We start from the raw sequence: 20,662 nt of genomic DNA, 5'->3' as shown, positions 1-20,662 counted from the left end.
AAAATAAAATTTATTACCCAAGATTAATGGAACTAATTCAATTAGTTATAAATCAATGTGAAGTTTGTCAGGAGATAAAATATGATAGAAATCCAATTAAATTGAAATTCTCATACACAGAAACACCGTCGACGAAAAACGAAATAATACATATTGACACATATGTGATTAAAAGATTTCATTTTTTGACAATAATTGATAAATTTTCTAAATTCGGTGCAGCGTATCCATTGAATGATAGAAATCATTTAACAATAATGGAGCAATTAGATGATCATTTTACAAAGGTAGGGAAGCCAAGGAAAATAATAGCCGATAATGAATTTAAAGCCACTAGACTAAAGGAATTCTTAGACAATGAAAATATAGAATTGCATCTGACCAAACCTAATAGTCACACGGGAAACGCCGACATAGAACGATTTCACAACACAATTGCGGAAAAGTTTAGGATAATGTATAAAGCAAATAAGGAAATACCGGTGAAACAAGTAATTCAGAGATCAATTAGAAATTACAACGAACGATATCACTCAACTATTAAATGTACTCCTAAAGAGGTTCAACAAGGAAAAATGGATGAAAATAAAGTTAGAAAGTATTTAGAGGACAGTAAAAGAAAATAATAGATAAAATAAATAACTCTAGAGAAGATTATAAGGAAAATAGAAAAGAAGGGTTTATAAAAAATTATAAGGCCGTCCGACATAAGGAACAACCGAAATATAAAAAGACAAAACTGGAGCGAATACATCCGTGCAATATTAAAAGACCTTTGAAATTTGCAGATTTGGACAATACTGATGATACTAATATGGATACCACAGACTAGAGGGATAATTACTACAAAATTTCTGACAGAACAAAGAGGATATATGGACATTTGCATGGGAAATCAGAAAATTGTTAATGAATCGGACATAATTTTACATATAATCAATCTTCACGAAATTGAAACAATTTTAGATGACATAACAGATAACATTATTCTAATGAAAATCGAAAACAAAGAATTACTTGAGTTAGAACTATTAGATGCCAGAAATAAATTAATGACGTTGATACCCAAACAAAATAGAAAAAGACGTGGACTAATTAACGGTATAGGAAGTATGACCAAATGGTTATTTGGGACGATGGACGATGAAGACAGACGGAACATACAAGAACATCTTCTTAATATTAATGAAATTAAGGAAAATAATAATCAACAGATTGTAATTAATGATTATTTCAATATAACTTTAAGTCATTTAAAGATGGTAATTAAGAATGATAGAAAGAAAATAGAACAAGAATTAAACTCTATAAACAAATTTTTAGAGGAAGAAAATAATAAAAGTTTATACTTAGAACAATTGACTAATATACAATTAATTAAGAATAAGATAGAGCATTTGCAAGACAACGTAATTTCTGCAAAATACGGGATTGTACACCCAAGTATTTTAACAAGTAGAGAAATAAGAAAATATGAAATAGATTATAACAAACTTAAATATATTCAGTTTGGAACAACATTTCTTAACAACTCTTATCTTGTGTTTGGAATAAAATACCTAAACAATTTATAACAGTAAAATTAAGATTTATTGTACCAATACCAGATAATGAAAATAATGAAATAGAATCTAATATGGAAAGATTTTTTGAATTTCAAAATAAAACTTATAAATTTGAAGAGAATAAACATTTAAAAGATTTAAAGTTAAGTCATCATTGTTTAATAAAGAATAATTGTCAATTGATAAAAAATAAAGACTTTGAAATTATACAGTTAGATATAGACACAATTATAATTAAAAATGCAATAAACACGACTGTAAATCAAACTTGTAACTTTGAAAAAATTTTGTTAAATGGAAATTATTTAATTAATTTTAATAATTGTTCAGTTAGGATAAAAGATTATTATTTTTCAAATATTGCAGAAATTACAAAAGAAAGACAAATAATTGAAAATACAAACAAAACTCAAAATTTTAAACATAAGATATCGTTCGAACAAATTGAAAAAGAACATCAATACAATGTAAGAAATATCGGAAAATTAAAATACCACACTAAAATAACATATGTATGTAATATTTCTATAGTAATTGTAATAATTATTTTAATTTTCATAATCATAACAAAACATAAATATATAACTGTAAAATTAAATAAAAGAATTCAGGAGAATTCTAGTCTAAAGGGGGGAGTAGTTACGTATAATCATACTACCCCTGATAAAATTGATAAGTTCTTGGAAACAATTAGCCAATAAAACGTGTACAATTATTGCACTGTAAGCATAAGTGAATTTGACATTCTTTAGTTTGACTTTATTTTATTTTTCCAGTTAAAACTGTCTGGAGCTGAGTATACAATTATTTACAAAAGTGTGTTAATCAAATTTCATTTAAAATAAACTTATGCTAACACTGCAATAATTAATTAACAAATAATACCTGTAGAATAAGTAAATTAAAAATGTAAAAGTTAGTCTTAGTTCCATCCTCTTAGTCGCAAGTCGACGAATAAATAAATAAAAGAAAAAAAACAAAAAAAAACAATTTTTTTTTAATAAACATAATTAATCAGGTTATCTAATTCGCATTTAAGTCCCTCATCATCAAAACATTTGGATATATTCATGGACGTGAGCACACACTCTGAAAGCCCCCGCACAAAGTCCCACACACGCGGACATACATGCAAATCTGAAGAAGACAAACAAACAAACACGAATTGTGCTCCTACCAAACATTACATCAAAGTGTGAATGAACGAACGATCGGACGAAGGGAAAAGCAAAGCAAGGGCGCCTCCTAACAAGGTAAAAAAAAAATACAAGCGGAACATGATATCGTGTTGTTCTCCGCTAACATACGGCCTCTTTCTGATACTCACCCCCCTCCCCCATACAAAAACACATGCACAAAGTTATACAGTTTTTTAAAAGGATTTGTGTGCTTGTTGCAAATGTTTGGCTATGTCAGAAATACACACACATGCACATCAATTCATTTACATATTACATTTTACACCATCGCCAGGTTAGCGGGCGTGCTTTTAAGCCAACGAAAGGAAAACATTGCAAATGATTTGGTATTTGTAATCTTGGGCGATGTAAATAAAAATAAAAGTACCACCAAAACAGTACTGAACGGGCATGGGTCATTTTGTGGGCTTTCTTAAGGATTGGTATGTCATAAATGTGACTAATAAAAGTTAGTCCGGTAGGGCCAAACTCAAGAAGGAAAATTGATTCAAAATGCCTTCAGTCAGAACTCTATAAATATATTTTGGTTAACATCTACTGGGAGTTTATCTAGTTTGAATCTACTATACTTCTCTGTAATAATTTAACAATAGAATTAACAACAATTAGGAATAATTGCAAACGTATGCATACCTTAAAGTTCGAAGTCTGACGAAGTTTGTCGTTAGATTAGCTATCTTAACATTCATTCGCAAGTGTAGTGTAGTTTTTTACTGTTTGCCTACAGATATATGCCATCAGCGTTTGACCATTTAGTTATGTGTTCCTTGTTTGAGATGTGCCTCAAAATTGGATCTATATATCCCATTTTTATACCCACAGGCATTTGATATGGTCAAAACGTGCCTCATCGAAATAACGATTTTAGACCCTAGGTCTTTTTGGACCAAATCGGTTTCAGGACATTTGGAGTCGATCTAGCGATGTCCGTCTGTCTGACAGGTGCGCACGATAACTCTCGAAAGGATCATCCGTTTTGGTCCAAACTTGGTCCGTCGTCATATGGGAGATGGGTGCACTCCTTCTGGTAGCTCTCCGAAATTTGACATATTCAAAAATATTTTAATGCACAGAAAGAGAAAGAATAATCCGATTTGGTTTCAACTTGTCATCAGTACTAGGTCAGGTGCGAAAATGGACAATATCGGTCTACTCCATCAAGTACCTCCCACACAAAGTTCCAACATTTTGAATAATTATAACACTTATAAAATGTGATGTGACAATTCGAATGTCTTCAATTTACACACATCATAATACTTTTACTAACCCAAGGCCCGGTACGAAGGTGGAATATATCGGTCCACTCCTTCTGGTACCTCCCCCACAAAGGTCAAAATTTTGAATAACCATGAAGCTCATAAAACTAAATTAATTTCCGATTACATTTAGACTTAGCACATCCCAATTTTTCTATCAAAGCAAGATCTGTTATAAATGTGGCAGAAATCGGGCCGTTCTTTCTGGTACCTCCCCCACAAAGGGCCAACGCTTTAATAACCAAAACGTTTATACAATCCGAAATAAGCATCCGGTTCTCTTCATATTACACACATCCCATTATTTCTACTAACACAAGATCTGCTGTGAAGGGTAAAGAGCAAAATTTTGAATATCCATATGTCATAAAACGCGAAATTAACATTTGATTCCATTCAGACTTGGTATATCTCAATATTTCCATCAACGCAAGATCTATTATAAAAATAGAGATCGGACCAGTTCTTCTGGTACCTCCCCCACACAGAGTTCAAGATTTTGAAAAATAAAAACGCTCAAAGAAAGCGAAAGAAGAATTCAACTCTCTTCAAATTTCGCACAAACAAACATTTTTTTTTAACACAAGATATGTTCTGGAAGATGATATATATCTGCAAACTCCTTCTGGGACCTCGCCCACAGACGGTGGTCACAATTTTGAATATATTTATCTGTCATAACTTGCAAAACAAGGCAGCGATTCTTTACAACTTGCTATATCTAAATATTTCCCTCAACCAGAGACCTAAGATGAATATCAAATTTATGATTTCGCATAAAAAAAACAATTTAACATTTTCTTAAAAGTGTCACCTATCTCCTATAAAGTGAAGGAAGCAACCTGCCACATCGCAATATTTATATAATATTTACAAAATGGAAAATATTTAACCATTCCTTTGGAACCTACTCCATAGAAGGTTACCAATTTTAATAATCATATCTGCCGGCAAAAAAGACCGATGCTTTTTAACCTGTTTTTATTAAATTTACTGTTAGTACAAAATTACAATGTGCAAACTTTCAATAGAATTGGGAAATAATTTGCATTTAACCAGAGTTAAAATTATGCAAAATTCAGAAAGAGAGAGAGAGTTTGAAGAAATATTTGAATTTGCGAAATATCGAAATAGACAATCGGACTCTTGTTTCATATTTTAGTACTAATACATCGTCAGATCACTATTAATATATTATCATCAAACTTGAGTTGAGTTCGGAAATGGGGTAAAAGGGGTACACATATTCAAAGAAAGTTATTTCCACATAGATAGCGTAAGGATTTTCCGATTTTGTTCCAATGTTGCCAATACTTTTATGAGCGCCAGGTCAGACGAGAAAATGGACATTATCGGGCTACTCCTTCTCGTACCTCCCTAAACGATAAACATTTTAAAGAAAGTTATTTCCACATAGACAGCGAAAGATCATCCGCTTTTGTTCAAATTTTTCAGATACTTTTATGAGTGCTAGGCGAGAGGATGGATAGTATCGGCCTACTCCTTCTAGTATGTTTACCACAAAAGTTCAACATTCTGTATGTTCACAAGACTTATTAAAAAAAGAGAGAAGAGTGTGATAGTCTTCAAATATCACATATACCCATATTTGTACCAACTCTAAGTCTTATATGAAGATAAAAAGTCACAACGACAAAGGGACATAAAATACATAAGTTCGAATAATCATAACTCTTTGAAAATCCAAAATGAGCACCCGATTTCTAGCAAGGCACTTTTCAATATTCGTACCACATGATCTGATGTTAATATCGGATTTACTAGTTCATTCCTTCTGTGGGCGAAATTTTGAATAATTATAAGTCTCATAACAAGCGAAACAAGTCAATATTTCTATAAATGAAAAGCTATCCCATGTCGGTGTATTCTTTCTTGTATATTCCTTACAAAAGTTCAAGGTTCTCCAAAAAAACATATAACATATAAAATGGGGAAAGTAGTCGATATATTCCAAACCCGGCATGTGGTAATATTTATATCATATATAAGTTAAATGATTCACTTCTTGATAGAATCACTTTCTGATTCGATTTATGCATGTTAGCCCATCTGTCCATCCGTTTGTCCATGACAAGATGCAGGTCGCATTTATTATCCGATTGAGATAAAATTTTCCAAACAATATTTGCTTGGTCCAAGGACGAACCCTACTGAAATTGGTGTGAATCGGTTTAAATACCTTTAACCGATTTCAGGTTTATTGTGCACCAAATGGCCAATATCAGTCCAAATGACCTGATTTTGGCAGATTTGACAAATTCAGTCTAGAAACAAGTCCGCAAAATTTGGAGAGAATCGGTTCAGACATAGCTATAGCTCCTGTTTGGGGTTTTAAATCTCTCACATGCGTAATATGCAGTCCACAACAATGATCTTTGGTACCAGATATTAGATACAGCTCTGAAATAAGTCGTTACAATTTTGTCAAGTTCTGTTCAGATTTGAATATAGCTCCTATATATATATTTATCCGATTTTTTTCGTGCATCAAATGGCTAATATCTCTCCAAATAGTGTGAATTGTGGTACATACGACCGAATTCAATCTAGTAGTAAGTAAATCAAATTTGGAGAAAATCGGTTCAGTTATATATGTCAAATTTAATCGAGATCGGATCAGATTAGGATGTATCTCCTATAAATATGTATATCCGATTACAGTTTTTTTGTGCACCAAATGGACTGTATTTTGGCACTTCCGACGTAACTCAGCCTAAAATTATGGTGAAAATGGGTTCAGATATAGCTATAAATACAAATGTTTCATCCGGTTTGTTGTTAAAGTCACTCACATGCGTAATATGCACTATACAGCAATAATATTTGATACAGAACATCAGATACTACATCATTTTACTAAACACGCATAGTGATGTTGGGTATAATATAGTCGGCCCGCTCTACTTTGACCTTTCCTTACTGCTTTATATTTGGATATTGTTCGACCTCTCAGTTACGACGTTATTATAATAAATTAAGAACTTAGAAAAGCTTAGGTCGTGGTCATGTTCTCGAAACAAAAATAATCTCTTGAGAAAAAAAGTATATCAAATTATCTTTGACAAACATTTGCTATTTTCGGGCAGCTATTTTTATACCCTCCACCATACTATGGAGGGTATATTAACTTTGTCATTCCGTTTGTAACTCTTCGAAATACTCATGTCAGACCCAACAAAGTATATATATTCTTGATCAGCGTAAAATTCTAAGTCGATTTAGCGATGTCCGTCTGTCTGTCTGTCCGTCTGTCTGTTTGTTGTAATCACGCTATCTTTCGAATGAATTGAGATAGATGGCTAAAATTTTGCACACATGTTTATTTTTCCAGTAGGCAGGTTAAGTTCGTAAATGGGCCATGTAGGTCCACGTTTTCATATAGCCCCCATATAACGGTACCTCCCTATATTCGGTATTTTGATGATTTTAACGACATTATTCACGGGAATTGTTTCAAATTTGGTATTTGAAGTTCGTTATAGTAACTACAGTCTGTGACAGCAAATTGTCTGTGCGGGTCCAGGTCTTCGGATAGGCCCCGTATATCAGTACCTCCCTATATTCGGTATTTTGATGATTTTAGCGACATTATTCACCGGAATTGTTTCAAAATTGGTATTTGAAGTTCGTAATGAATACTACAGTCTAAGATAGAAAATTGTCTGTGCAAGTCCATGTCTTCGTATAGCCCCCATACAACGGTACCTCCCGATATTCGGTATTTTGATGATTTTAACGACATTATTCACGGGAATTGTTTCAAAATTGGTATTTGAAGTTCGTAATGAATACTACAGACTAAGATAGAAAATTGTCTGTGCAAGTCCATGTCTTCGTATAGCCCCCCTATAACGGTACCTCCCTGTATTCGGTATTTTGATGATTTTAGCGACATTATTCACCGAAATTGGTATTTGAAGTTCGTAATGAATACTACAGTCTGTGACAGAAAATTGTCTGTGCGGGTCCAGGTCTTCGTATAGGCCCCATATATCAGTACCTCCCCATATTCGGTATTTTGACGATTTTAGGTACAATACCCACCGAAATTGTTTGAAATGTGGTATTTGAAGTTCGTAATGGAAGCTACAGTCTGTGACAGAAAACTGTCTATGCTGGTCCAGGTCTTTGCACAGCTCCAATTTAACGGCACCTCCTTATATACGATATTTTGATGATTTTAGCTACATTATTTACCGTTTATTTCAAGTTTCCAATTTGAACATGGTAATGGCTTATGACAAACAATGCCTATGTATGTCCACGTCGTATAGACCCCAATATGACAGCTATATTCGGTATTTTTAAAATTTTAACAGAATTTTTTAAGGATTTTATTTTTTAAAAATTTCCAAATTCGTTGCAAATGGTGGAGGGTATTAAAAGTTCGGCCCGGCCGAACTTAGTGCTTTCTAACTTGTTCAAACTGCATAATTTCTGAATACATCAGTATATTTCTGATATCGAAAAATCGGACCCTTACCTTTATAATTATGGGACATTTTCTTCATTTCTATAAACACATACTTTTTTTTGTAAAATTGTCAATCAACCCTATTTCATAGCAATATAATTGTACGTTTATATCTCCATATTTAGTTCCGAGGGATAGTGGTGTCAATAACTCATTTTAATAATAGTTTTTTTTTAACATATAAAGTGTAAATTTTCCAATGTAATGTTCTTCTCTAAAATTATATAAATTCCAGTGGAACCTCTTCCATATCAGTTGCAACTTGTTTTCGCCAATTAAAAAAAAAAAATATATATATATAACGTCAAAGAGGAATTGCCTATATTTCTTAACTAAACTATTAAATAAATAAAATTTTTGTACGTGAATTTTCCTTCATAATGAAGGTACTATACTTTGTCCAAAAATAGGCTATAAGTAAAACTAATTTACATTTTATCCGCAGATGTTGTGGCCCTTTTTTATTTCTTTTTATTTTAACATTGAAGCTTCATGAATTTTGCACTCTATGTTCGAAATCGAAACCCTAGTTTATAATTTTGTAATTGTTGTACTGGAAATGATGCCTGTGAAATAGAAAAAAATTCCGCCTTCACAGTTTTAACCTCAGTTGAATTTTATACAATAATTTATTTCCGCCGGAAAAACGTTTGAAAATTCTGGGAAAAAGTGCTCATTTAGCCTTTTGGAATAGAAAATATTTGTTGAGCATAAATTGTGATCCTAATTAAATATTGTATTAACTTTTATACCACGAAGTTAAAGCTATAGAAATGAGGGATGTTTCTATTTCGGCCGGATGTGAAAATGTAAGAAAATGTCCCTTTAAAGTAGTATATCAAGATGTAGATAAATACCTGTTGAATTTTAATGAAGACCTTGTTGTAGTATTTCACATTTGAAATGTGGAATAAGAGGTTGGATTCCGATGTTAATACTATCCAGAACATATCGTATTACTAGATTAATGACTATCCCAACCAGTTTTAGGGCAAGATGTCTGAAATAAGCAATTATTTATGGTCCACTAAGAGTAGACAAATAAATAGGACTTGTAATTCCCTACACAATACTGTGGAGGGCAGATAAACTTTGTTATTTCGTTTGTAACTCCTCGAAATGCTCATGTTAGATACATATTCTTGATCAGCGTAAAATTCTAAGCCAAAATTCGTATTTGAAGTTTGGAATCGGTACTACAGGCGATGACAAAAATTATTTATGCATGTCCACGTCTTCGTATGGACCCAAAATAACAGTTGTCATTTAAGCGGTATTTTTCGACGGTCATTTTTTGAACATTTTTAAATTCCTCCTAAATGGTGGAGGTTTTTAAAAGACATAGCTGCTTTTTACTTGTTTTACACGTACAAACTGCATGTTTAGTTTTACTAAAATAAATGTTGTTATCAAAAACTTACAAGCGTCAAGTCTGGACAAAATGCTTTACAAAAAAAATGTCCATGAGGAAATTCTTTAAGGCAGTACCCATGATAGCGGCAGGTTAAAGTTAAAAATAACATTATGGAACAACATGAAGTTTATAATTTTAAGATCCAAATTTAAATTCGGTAGTTTGAAATACAGGTTGAGATAAAAAAAACTGCAACCAAAAAAGCAACATCAGCAGAAATGGTTCGAAAAGTAAAGAAACGATTTGATCGAAACTCGCGTCGTAGTGGCCGAAAAATGGCTCGTGAGCTGAACATATCGCAATATTCCATTCGGCATATATTGAAAAAAGAGCTCGGGGTAAAGCCATTGAAATTCCAAAAAGCGCAAGAACTTACACCGCAACAGAAAGAAAATAGACTCAAAAGAGCTAAAGAGTTGCTTCGCTTGGCCGAAAATGGTGAACTGCCGAATTAAATTTTCTCCGATGAGAAAACTTTCGTTGTCCAGCAGTTTCTAAACAAACAAAATGATCGTGTTTACTTGCCAAAGAGGTCAGCTGAAAATGTGCACCTTCGGTTGGCCACTAGAACTCCAGCGCGGTGGTCGCTCTCCGCTCGTATTAATCGACCGTCGAATAAATGCCGAATATCGTTACAATATCATAAGAACAGAGGTAAATTCACCTTGTGATGACTCTACAATTTATTAATTATGATTTTTTCCTTTGTTTTTCTTTTAACTGTTGCTAGTACCGAACTCGTAATACTCTGATTTGTAGGAAAACACAATTCACACTGTATGACATTACCAAAGGTTGGGGATTATTTCAAGTCTTACATCAACAATTGATCTCATTTTATTTATTTGCTTATATTAATTGTAATTGGATTTTCGTCTCAAACTTATATATGGGATGCCTCAATGTTTGACTGAAATTCTCATTAAGAGACCCAAGATTGGATAATTTCAGATAAGTATCTGTAATTTGTATATTACAATACGTTTTTAAAAACAGGATTTTTCCAATTTCAATTTGTTTCGTATACATATTGTTTCTACAATTTTAAAATATGGTTATTATATGGAAATGGAAAGCTTTCTATTTTAAAATCAAATAAAAATAATATTCAGATTATCTTTAAATCAATTATTTATTTTTCAATTATTCAGGGCCAAATCAATAAGAAAACTGATTAAAACTTTTAAAATTTCTAAGAGTTAAAAATGACCTATAGAGTTCAAGCTTGACATCGACGAACAGGCAAAGTAACTTTTTTCTGTTACGCAGTATTAGCTATTTGATATGGAAACAGACTCGTTGCTCATCTTTTTCCATGTCACAAAATATGTCATGGTAAAATTTCATTTTTATTAAAGTTCAATAGCATTTAGATATGTACTGTTTTTGCTAATTTCCCGATCTTATATCAAAAATATTACACTAACCGCAAAAAAAGTTTAAAAACACCCACACCCTATTTCGCCAAGGAATTCTTTTAGTAGAAAGGGGATGTGCTATCTCCGCTCGAGTATCATCTTTTGGTAATAAGCAAATATTTGTTTGGATTCAACATACACACGTTCAGCATGTCTGAGTTGTTTTGCTGGTAATGGCACTGGTGCGGGAGCAGGGATTGTTGCTACGAGACCTTTCGACATCTACATACAAATTATCCAGTGCATATGCTTTCACTATGTTCGTCAATACATACATTTCCCACACATACATAGAACGAGTTTGCATGTGTGTCTGTATACTTTGTTATTTTTCTTGTTGTTTATTTAGATAAACAACCGCAATTGCACACATGTTTAGAAGTACGAGATGTATGTACACGAATGCATGATACAACCGATACAACCCTTACAACCATATTCATGTATGTTTGAGTATGTATGTGTACATGAAACATTACTAAAAGGATGCTTAATATGTCACATTCAATCTCACTCCCGCACAGAGAAATTTCCATATGTATGTGTACGTATTTATGTATGTAAGCAACAGTATACATGCATGGCGAGTTACATTAAACAAGTCCAACTTCTTGCTGCCTTACACTTGGGCGCCAAGAACTTGTTTACTTGCTTCGCACAAATTATTCACCTTTGAGTTCACAAGCTCCATAAATTGTCTATAAAACTTTTGAAAGATGTTCATTAGGGGTCGTTTGTATCTGAGGCCTTTATCATTTTCCTTGTTTACTCCACACAAATAAAATAGTTAATAGCCGGCTATTACGGCCTAACAAGTTATTTTTAAGGACAAACAACGTGACATCTCTACAACTAATAGTAAATTACGATGTGTCTCCTTCCACGTTTTTGCGATAGTTTCAAGTTTAAGTGATGCCAATGAATATAAAAATGTTTTGTTAAGATATAATTTAGGGCTTAGTTTTATTAAATAGGTAAAAGACAAAAATGATATGTAATTTCTTAATTGCAGAAATTATACATGAATGACTGAATTACCAAGATGGGACATTCTCACTTTGACACTCGGTTAATTACTTTATAGCGTTTTAGAAAATGAAATACGACCTACGGTTTCCCAAGGCAAGACAGCCTACTAACACAATTTTAGGATACTGAGATATTAAGTTCGGAGTTTGCACATTTAATGCTATAAATAAATAACCAATCTGAACTGGAAGCGGCTAGCAATCGCTAACAGGTACATTATTTTGAAGTGTAAATCGGAAAATGCCAATAAAAATTCAGATATTCCATTTGAAACTAAAAATTGTTTGAAATTCGGAACTAGTGATCTTAGATGAATCTTTGTGGTGGAATATTTCGAAAAACTCATTTTCCTAATATTGGTTAAAAATTCTGAATTTTCAAAATTCAAATGAATTATTCTGAATTTTAAATGGAATTTCTGAAAGGGAACATTCAAAGGGAATATTTGATTTTCAACTGCAATATTCTGTATTTCAAATAGATATAGAATTTCAAATGATTTGAATAACAAATGAAATTCCATGAATTTTTAATAAAACATCTTAAATGCAAATGGTTTTTCTGAATTTTAAACAAAATATTGGTATTTCTGAGTTTTTATTGTTTTTATACCCTCTACCCTTTGTATGGTAAATGGATGGACTGCATATTAGATTTGTCGTTCCGTTGTAAATCTTCGAATATAGAATTTTTGACGCCAAAAAGTACATATATTCTTAATAATCATAAGATTCTACCTCTTCTGTCGATTTGTTCGTCTGAGGAAATCGCTCTAGTTTCCAAACGAAGTGAAGTGGAATTGTTGTAGGGTAGTTTTGAAAATAGGTCATATAGGCTTTTTATATAGCCCCCATATGACTGTCCCATCTGGTTCATTGGTTTGTGGCGGTTTTGGTCATATGTGTGAACAAAATATTCTGTAGTTTGTGTGCTATATGTACAGGAAACATTCTTACAAAGAACTATTTTTATATGTCCAAGTCCCCACAGCTGTACCTCCATAGCTGTACCCACAGCTGTACCTCCTCCATATCTAAATAATAGATATTTGGAATTTTCTAAATTGTAGCGTCATATTGATCAAGAATATACACACATTGAAATTTACGTGGTGTTATAACTGAATGGTAAATATTATATATTCCCTTTGTATGGAGGATATAGAAAAACGTTGGGTTTGACTTGCCCGAAACCTTTTTTCTCTCAATCATGAAGTGGATAAATAAAAAGTTTACAGTCGTCTCTCTAACAATCCGTTGAAGTTAATAGATATCTTTACAGCAAAATTTAAACATAGATGGTGAAAAACTTTTCGGACATAATAAATGACGTTATGTCCTATTGCATTGTTTAATTCTATACACAAAACATACGTTTATAGTTTTATCCACATCTTTCATGACAATAAGATGTAATTTGTTGACCATTTACTGCATTTATGTAACGGTAGTATTCAATATAGCCGTTTGAATACATTTCACAGTCCATGAATAAACCTAATTGTTTCAAAACTGCCAATTTGGATTTCATTAAGGCTAAAAATAGTACCTAATGATAATAAGACACGTAAGCAAAGGCTATAGTCATGTGGCGCCCACCATACCCTTCAACACTATAAAGTATTGGAATGCCCCCTTGGACCCAAACCCATTTTGGGGCATTTTGTTTTTGAAATAAAGCCATACATTCCCTCAAAAATGACCATTTGCCCTATACTCACGCCATATGTGGTGCTGATAGTTGTTCAAAATAATTTTACGCAGAAGTTGTGGTCCATTTTACCCGCAGAATATTATTCGATGGTCATCAATAATGATAGGCTTGTGTCATCTCCTAAACTCTAAACTAATGTGAAATTCCTTGTAGATTGGACTTTAGTTTGGACCTGTAGAATCAGAATCATTTCAATTTTTGGTCCACTTCGCCCGTACAATATTTTCAGATCATCTCCAAAAATAAGCTCCTAATCTGCCCCTAACTCTTACTTCAAGTAGAATTTCGTAAGGATCGGACAATAATTGAGACCTGTAACGTGATTACAATTAAAACGGACAGACAGACGGGCGGACGGACACACATAGCTAAATCGACCCGTCTGGGTGAGATGAAAAGACCCACATATAACATCTTGGGTCTAGGACCAATATTTCGAGGTGTTACAAATTTTTTGCACCAACAACTAGTGTAGTGTAGGTATAAATATTGCAGTAAACTCATTAACCATTCTTAAATGTATAACTGCACATGCGATGGAATAAAGCTCTAGATCGCAATGTTTGGTAAAAATATGCTTTGATAAGAAAGTGACCTATATTCTCAAATGTATTTGTGAAACAGCAAGTGAATCTTATTTCCTAAAGTCTGTAAGTTTATTTACATTATCCAATCAATTGGCTTTTCACAGTTCTCCGCTTGGGTCCTGTTTATGGCATTTCATTGCAAAAATCGTTAAATTCGGTTCACTTTTAAATAGAGCACACTTATTGTGGAGTGACAGGTGTAAAATGTTTAGCGAAACCAAACCTTACTCCACTTCCTTAAAATCATTATCAATTTGTCAACTCATTCCACTTTTTGTCCCCGGTGGTGATTCAGATTTGTGCATGTCACTGTGAAATGACACACCGCATTTAAGTTCAATCTTTGCAAGACATCTGTTTTGAGAAATGAAGAAGAATATGATTTTTCATTTCTTCCTCCTTGGGAGTTTTCAATTTGCCGTGATATATGTAAGTCACTGAGTGATGACATTTTGGATACAGCGATGAAAATGAAAGTGAATATGGATTTTGTTTTGAGTTCAAGCTTTTTTGTTTTGTTTTGCTTTTGTTTTCATTCTTTTGTCTAAAGGGCGATTTGATAAAACCATCAATAATCAAAACTTACGAAATGAAAATGTCCTTTTTGCAATTAAATGATTTAAATAATTAGATTATACAGATGGGACAAGCTACTAAACATATGTCAAATTTAATGATTGACGTTTTAATGTTTTGTTTGGTGGAAAATTCACAGTTTGTTAACAATACAATTCATCGAATATTTTTTCATTATTTTTTTTTTTTATTTCATAACTTTGATATGTAATATAAATAAATATTTATCAACTTATTTCCCATTGTAAATAAATCAGATTATTTTAGAAATGTTTGTGTTTTTACTCAACTGTCATACTTCCAATAAAATTGTTGCATGGACACTTCAACGCAACTGCTATTTGTTATTGCAAATCCCTGATGTCTTAACATTATTTTAATTTTAATTGAAAATTTAAATATTTAAAAGTATCTTAATCAATGGTAATTACATTAATTAAATTAGGGTCTGCATGAAATCTATTTCTATCAGGAATTTATCTCATCTACATCAAAGACAATATTTCTGTGAGTAGAACATTAATTAAGGAATTATGTCGGACTAACCAACCATTGGAAATTTAATGAAATGGAATTTTTCATCTGAATAAATATCCTTTATTAGGCAACGCCGAGTGGAGTTTAAGTGACTGAAGCAGTCTATGATATTTTTAGGTTTTTTCCATTGGATACTGACAATCAACCCATTCCAGAATACACATTCAAATTTGACATCAACGTCAAGATAAAGAAATCCCATACCCGCACACGGCCGACACTGTGCCCAACGAGAGTTTTCCCGTAACCCGAACTGAAAGTTGAGATTTTTTTTTTTTGTTTTGTTTTGTAAACATGGCGAGAGTTTCCTTGGAAATGTGTAATTAAATTCACCCCCATTGATGGCTGATGTTATGTTGCAGATGGCTGATATGATGATTATGGTGGTTCCGCCTTGAACAAAAAGGATGTCTGTGGATGTTGCGCTGATGCTGATGCTTCTTCACGCACTTTTTGCACGTTGTCAAATAAATGTAAATTAGAAATTTTCACACAGTCAGCACTTTTTGTAGTCAACATCTGGGCCAACACAATTGCGGACAGCGTTGTACAATTGACCGGAAAGGATTAATAATTCCTGCTGTACAAGGACATAACAGGAAAAAAATAGAACTTTTCAAAGTGGCAGACGTATCGCGAAGTGTAACATTGGAGGAAAAGGGGCCTCTTTATTTCGGTTTTAATTATTTCTCATCGAGAATTCCCATTCATTTCTACGTGTCATCACCTCGCCGCCTTGTCATATATCTTACTAAGGGCATGTGTCTGCATTTCGGTTTTCATCGTTCACATGTCACTTGGAAGAACGACAGGCTCCCCAAAATGTGCGATTTGCTTTCATCCCCAACGAAAGGTTTTCCGTTGATATTTTAATATGTTTCTGTTATGCCATATGTTGATGTTACACATGTATCATTCGTTAGGTTTTTTTCCATCAACTTTTTTGTTGCCCTCTTTTCAACATGACTGTGGATTTAAGAGCAAAATGTAGGGAATATATTCCATCTATTCAAAATTGAAAATAAATTTAATGAAATGCTCTATTAAAATAATACAGTGCCTTGATATAGAATATTTAAGATTATATCCTGGGACAAGAGTTATAATCGTGTGATTATGAGGCATGCCGCATTTAAATTGTTTGAATATATTTAAAGTACTAATTTGTCGAAAGTGCTCTCACATATTAAAAAGTAATTGCAAATTTTTGTTTTGGGTCAGGAAAAAACTATACTCTACACCACATAGTGGTAAGGGTATTATTATCTTTGTGCATTTGTTTATAACATGAAGAAGGAAGCTAGATAGACCCATAGTTACTTTTGAGTATCGTCATACAACACCTTTCTGAGTCGATCTATGCATGTTAGTCCGTCTGTCCATATATTATCCCATTTAGATGAAATTTTCCAAAAAAAAATTTGGCACATCCGCCGAATTCAGTCTAGAAGCAAGTATATTAAATTTTGGTTAAAATCGGTTCAGATATATCTATAGATCCGATATATATGTTTCATCCGATTTGGGTTTTAAGTCCCACACATGCGTAGCATGTACTCCACAACAATGATCTTTGGTACCATCACAGATATCAAATACAGCTCAGAACTATCTCTCTCAAATTCTATCGATATAGGATCAGATTTGGATATAGTTCCCATATATTTATTTTTATCCGATATCAGATTTATTGTGCACTAAATGGGTAATATCAAATTAACTGAATCTTGGCATTCCGACTGAATTCATCAGAATTCATTCAGAAATGAGTACTTCAAATTTGGTGAGAATCGGTTCAAATATAGCTATAGCTTCCATATATATGTTTTATCCGATTTGGGGTTGTAAGTACCTCACATGCGTACTATGCATTACACAATAATGATCTTTGGTACCATATGTCACATACATCTCAGAAATACCTCTCTCAAATTGTATCGAGATTGGATCAGACTTAGATATAGCTCCCATATATCTATTATCCGAAATCAGGATGGATTTTTTCATATTCAATCAAGTTTTTTCCGGTCCGGTATATCTATTGCTCCAATATTTTTTTTAATATAATTCTTATTGAAAGCATATCATTCACATAAATCGCTCTACTAAATACGCATAGTGGTGTAGGGTATCATATAGGCGGCCCCGCCCGACAATTGACTTTTTCTTTGTTTTCTTTCCTTGGTTTACTGTGTGTACTGCGCAATAGATCAAGATGAGACTCAAATTTATATTTGACTGCCTAGGCTATCGAAAAAGATACAACGTATATATTACTATACATCTCGTCTAAAATTGTCCATATAGGTCCACGTTATATATGACCCATATAACGGCACCACAAATACCCTGACGGAATTGCTTGAAATTTGGAGATAATAAAGAATACCAGCCTCTCTGGCTGAGAATTATCTACTCTAGTCTTTAAAGTGACGATTACAATGATATCGGTCATAACCCCCATAATGTCCAAGAAAAAATCGGTCATAATTCCCAGAAAGTAGCGGACATAATCCCCATCTGCTGTGTATGTTCAAAACGAATGTGGACATAAACGGGTGTGTGTAAAAAAATGACATTTTCTCCTCTGGGTAAGTCCGAAACCGGCTCGTGAATCAAACTTTTCTAAATTTTAACTTTTTTGTAAATTTAAATTTTTTTCTCCTCTGGGAATGTCTGTTTTAAACTATTTTAAGTAGACGGCCTTCGGCAGGGGCTTGAGACTTTCTCCTCTAGGTTTGTCCCGCACCGGCTAACGCGAACCCAAATTTACTACAGTTATTTTTTTTTTTTTTTTGTAACTAGTCCCCACAGTCATACTCCCTATAGAGATTTTGTCCGTTGTGGAAGCGGATATATTCCCCACATTATTATGGGGGTTATGGAAGAATACTGGTCCGCACAAAGTAGGCCTTTATATTACACTTTAGAACACTTTATCCAAAATTCCTATTTAAAATATCTATTTGTAATACTGATATGGTCCGTTTGTAATCAAATCCAGACATGCAACAACTCATAAAAATACAATATAATAAGAATCTATCTTAAATTTAGTTTAAATACTCAGAATGTGTGTGAAATAGCTTTTGATGTGTCTCTCATGATGCATTTCATATTCTAAGCATATGTCAGTCTTGGCAAATATGGAATACTGACAAAAATTTGGACTGGATTTTTTTATTTTTTTTTTTGCGGTCTTTGATTATATAAACGATGTAACTATTATTCTTCACCATGCCTAAAAAATTCCAAATATTTTAAAAGACTTTCTATTATGACTATCGCCGTATATAAAATGTATGTGACATTTTACTTTATTTAGACGCATTTAACCACTGTTCCTCACTGCTCTCATATGCATACCCATTTGGCAAACGCCCGGTTCATACACATTTCAATTTCCCATATTCAAAAGTATTTATGATGTTGAAAAAATCATTTGTGTTTGTCGTTGCCGTTAAATGTTTGCACAGCCATTAGAGGTGGAGCAGCTCTTTAAAATGTATTTAGTAGCTTAGCACAGGAAGTTTTGGTTTTCGGAGTTTCATTACTCTTATCAACATCGACCTTGGTGTTGGCAGATATCATGAGCAGTGTTCTAATATTTGAAAGAAGGTGCAGTCAACAATATTTCGTCACTTATGTACATACACTCAAGTTATTAATGTTTGAGTTTGAAATCTGGAAATCTTCAAAACGGGCTACAGTTTCTGTGAACTGTTTAAATTACATAAAAGTTACAGAGAAAGATTCGCGTATGGTAACTTTGGTGTTAAGCAAACTCTCTGTTCAAAGCAGGGCAGGGTAATTCTGCTTTTCATGAATAGCAGATTAATTAAAAGTAAATTAATGTTATCAGTGCCGCAGCTGCGAAAAAACAGGAGATGGAAACAATTGAATATTTAATTCGCCAAGACTTTACAAATAGTTGTGTACAATTTGTAATGCATCGGGATAGACGTAAAAAACGACCCATAACAGGCAATAGAATTATGGTCTGACTTTCAAACGGTATTCAACATACGGAATTAATGGAATTGAGAATGATACCTACCTAGGTTCCTAGTAATGATCTTGATTGGACTATTTTCTAATTCTTCAGGATGAGATGAAAAAACTGCAACCAACTTCAGACTGCTGTCATTTCTAAGCCACTCGTTCGACAGCTGTTAAAATTATTCCAGTGACAGCCCATTATATAAGCGTACAAAAGCATTTTGGTGAGAACTTTATTCGTGATGGAATTCAAGCGTGATAGTGCGATTTCTTTATATTTGCTGGAAAACCACAAGTGGCTCTTGTTAGAGCACTCCAGCATTTTAATGTGAATAAATCGTATATGTCTAGTACTACGCTCGTTAGACTCAAAAGAGCTAAAGAGTTGCTTTGCTTAGCCGAAAGTGGTTTTCCCCGACCGTAAAACATTCGTTGTCCAAACAAAAAAAATGATCGTGTTTTCTTGCCAAAGAGGTCGACTAAAAATGTGCATCTTCGATGGCCACCAGAAATCATGCGCCGGGCATGGCGATGGTATGGACCGCTATAACAGCCGATGGTCGCTCTCTGCCCGTAATAATTATTAATCTGCAATCAGAATAAATGCCGAATATTATCGCGAAAATATTCTAGAGGGTGTGTTAAAGTCTTGGGCACTCAGACATTTTGGCCGCCGACCTTGGACATTCCAACAGGACTCAGCACCATCGCACTCAGCACGCGCCACCCAAGAATTGTTACAAAATGAGGTTCCTCGCTTCATTTCCAGAGCACAATGGCCACCAAAGTCTCCGGATACCAATCCGTTGGACTATTGTGTCTGGAGTATTTTGAAAAGCAAGGTTGGCACTAAAAATACCAAAGTGTCGAT

The 20,662-nt window shown here is 33.4% G+C and overlaps 1 protein-coding gene across 2 annotated transcripts in view; it reads left to right on the top strand.

Annotated features, from left to right (window-relative positions):
* The first annotated feature begins 2,584 nt into the window (after positions 1-2,584).
* Positions 2,585-20,662, top strand: part of LOC131801555 (zwei Ig domain protein zig-8-like) — a 356,956-nt gene continuing 338,878 nt past the window's right edge. The window contains exon 1 of one of the 2 annotated variants that reach the window (XM_059120326.1): positions 2,585-2,818. The gene's annotated coding sequence lies outside the window, so the exon portion shown is untranslated. The remainder of the gene's footprint in view (positions 2,819-20,662) is intronic. The other variant, XM_059120325.1, reaches the window with a different exon arrangement.

This window comes from Musca domestica, unplaced genomic scaffold (genome assembly GCF_030504385.1).
Source record: "Musca domestica strain aabys unplaced genomic scaffold, Musca_domestica.polishedcontigs.V.1.1 17, whole genome shotgun sequence".
In the NCBI taxonomy this organism is placed as follows: domain Eukaryota; kingdom Metazoa; phylum Arthropoda; class Insecta; order Diptera; family Muscidae; genus Musca; species Musca domestica.
Note: the sequence above shows the minus strand (reverse complement) of the source record. Positions and strands in the feature narration are given on the sequence as shown.